Genomic DNA, 2354 nt, shown 5'->3' with positions numbered 1-2354 from the left:
AGGAGGAAATTACGAGGGTCATCCGGAAAGTAGTACCCGTTCGTGCCGCATTAAGTGCTGACGACGCGAGTAGCCGCTGGACGAGGTCAGATAGCTTCAGTGGCTTGTCTGCCTTCTCTGAGCCAAGTTGCGTGACGCTAGCATTGCCTGTGTTGTTTCTGTGATTGTTTACAATGTTTAAAAAAATTGAGAACGCCGCCAGTTGTGAAGTGAGGGCAGTGATTAAATTCCTCAATGCAAGAAACGTTCGCCCATGTTCGCCATTCATCGCCAATTAAAGGAGGTGTATGGAGACAATGTAATGGACGAGTCGTCTGTTCGGCGGTGGTGTCGCAACTTCAACATGGGGAGGGGGAACACACACGACGATGAGCGTTCGGGGAGACCGTCTGTCATTACAGACCAACTGGTGAGCTCAGTTGACGAATTCGTGAGGAACGATCGGCGCGTCACAATTGATGACATCTGTGAGCATTTTCCCAATGTTTCTCGAACAATTGTTCATGAAATTGTTAAACACCATCTGCATTATGCAAAAATTTGTGCAAGATGGGTCCCTCGCGTATCTCAATGAGCTGGCGGCGAAGGACTATGCAGCAGGAATACAGAAACTTGTCACACGTTATGACAAATGCCTTAATTTGCTTGGAGATTATGTTGAGAAGTAGTTTAAAGTATCCTCTTTCAAATAAAATTTTTTATGTTTGTTAATATTTACTTTTGTGTCTTTATTTCACGAACGGGTACTACTTTCCGGATGACCCTCGTATAATATTATTTCAAATATTAGCTAATGTTCATAGCACTATGAACTATAGCTATAGCTATAGAACATAGCACTATAATGACTATGGAAACAAGATTGCAAAAAATTATTTAATTATTTTTATTTTATCATTCCTAACAAATTTGGGTAGGTGTGGATTGAATCTGCTTACTCTGTGCTATGATTTGCTGCATGATGCAACAGGGAGTGTAAGGCATCAGATTTGAATGACAACCAATGCGGAAAGCTTAGAATCATTGTATGGAGCATTTATGAAGGATGACAGATGAAGTCATGCTGTTTTATTGAAAGTGCTTGCTTATTAAATCTTGTTTTGCTGTGATGAAAATTGTGTTACATTTAACTTCAGAAACAATTTTAAATGATAAATCTAAATACATAGTTCCCAGTTAAATAAGTTGTCTCCATTAGGTTTCTTGGCATACATGTATACACTCATTTTAGGCAGACTATTGTTTGCATACTAAATAGTTGAAAATTTTGGACATTTCTATGAACAACCACATGGTACAGCGATGGCATTATGCTACCACTTGTAACAATGAGAATATTCATATTTAAACTTGATAACCATTGCGATGGTCCATCACAGTTTCAACAATGGCTGGTTCAAATAATTAGAGAGAATGAACACATGTAACAATTTTAGTGAATGAAATGAGGGAACTGCAGAAGAGGAAATTGAAATGTTAACTAGAACAGTCTGGCTGGTTGAATATGCTTTGGGACAACTTGACAATTTTAGAATTAATATTTTTGATCATATTTTTGTAAGGCAGGGTTGCCCATTATCACCATTGCTGTTCAACCTGTATGCAGAGGAAATGATTAAAGAGGCATTGGAAGAACTGGAGGTAGGAATGAAAGTGGGTGGGGAATTCGTAAAATCTGTTAGGTTTGCTGATGACCAAGCTTCAGTTTGTCAGTCAGCCAAGGGGTTGCAAGCATTGCTGAGTGAATTGGAAATTCAGTGCGACAGGTATGGGATAAGAATCAAAATATTAAAACAAAGGTTATGCAATTTTCTAGAAAGAAATAGGCTAAGCTAAACATTAAAATAGGAGAGCAAAAACTGGAGCAGGTAGAACAGTTTACGTATCTCAGAAGTGTTTTGGACCAACATGGTCAAAGTACGAGGGTCATCCGGAAAGTAGTACCCGTTCGTGCCGCATGAAGTGCTGACGACGCGAGTAGCCGCTGGACGAGGTCAGATAGCTTCAGTGGCTTGTCTGCCTTCTCTGAGCCAAGTTGCGTGACGCTAGCATTGCCTGTGTTGTTTCTGTGATTGTTTACAATGTTTAAAAAAATTGAGAACGCCGCCAGTTGTGAAGTGAGGGCAGTGATTAAATTCCTCAATGCAAGAAACGTTCGCCCATGTGATATTCATCGCCAATTAAAGGAGGTGTATGGAGACAATGTAATGAACGAGTCGTCTGTTCGGCGGTGGTGTCGCAACTTCAACATGGGGAGGGGGAACACACACGACGATGAGCGTTCGGGGAGACCGTCTGTCATTACAGACCAACTGGTGAGCTCAGTTGACGAATTCGTGAGGAACGATCGGCGC

This window comes from Hetaerina americana, unplaced genomic scaffold, assembly GCF_022747635.1.
Source record: "Hetaerina americana unplaced genomic scaffold, ioHetAmer1.1.p SCAF_87, whole genome shotgun sequence".
In the NCBI taxonomy this organism is placed as follows: Eukaryota; Metazoa; Arthropoda; class Insecta; order Odonata; family Calopterygidae; genus Hetaerina; species Hetaerina americana.
Note: the sequence above shows the minus strand (reverse complement) of the source record.